This window comes from Octopus bimaculoides, chromosome 15 (genome assembly GCF_001194135.2).
Source record: "Octopus bimaculoides isolate UCB-OBI-ISO-001 chromosome 15, ASM119413v2, whole genome shotgun sequence".
NCBI classification, from domain to species: domain Eukaryota; kingdom Metazoa; phylum Mollusca; class Cephalopoda; order Octopoda; family Octopodidae; genus Octopus; species Octopus bimaculoides.
Genome location: NC_068995.1, coordinates 47,575,326 through 47,576,049, shown reverse-complemented (window position 1 = coordinate 47,576,049; position 724 = coordinate 47,575,326).

Sequence of the window (724 nt, the reverse complement as noted above, 5' to 3'; positions counted from 1 at the left end):
ACCACCTACCACCACCACCTACCACCACCACCTACCACCACCACCTCTTTTATTAGCAACTGGACAGCAATTAATTGATTATCTAACTTTAACTGAACAGTACCACCACCACCAACAGCAACAACAACACCATCAACACCACATCCCAGCTTATAATGACCAACAACTACTACCACTACTACTGTCACCACCACCACTACCACCACCACCATACCCAACCACCACAATACCCCCACCATACCCCCTACCAACTAACCCTCAAACACCTATCCCACCCCAGCTTACTACTACTACTACTACTACTACTACTACTACTTGTAGAATAACTATAGCAACACCAACCTCAGCTACAACAATGACAAATACAATTGAGCACCGCTAACAACAATAGCCAAATCTCCCTCAAATCACACCCTGCTGTTCTAAAGAAAAGAAAAGACACATGTAGGATGGTCACAGTTGGAATGCATCTGATCATAGGTCTGCTTGATCGGAGTTGACCTGGAGTTAATAACAACAGAAGCAAGATTGACTTATCCAATTTCCATACATAAACTAGCCAGTATATTTGTCAATGTAGATTTAAGCCATTCTAGCCTGCCTAGCAGATACCCTTGTTTGACTGACTTGTTGTTATAAGTAAGTTTTCAATAAAAGGTACATATATAAGTGTGCATATATGAATATATATATATATATATATATATATATATATATATATATA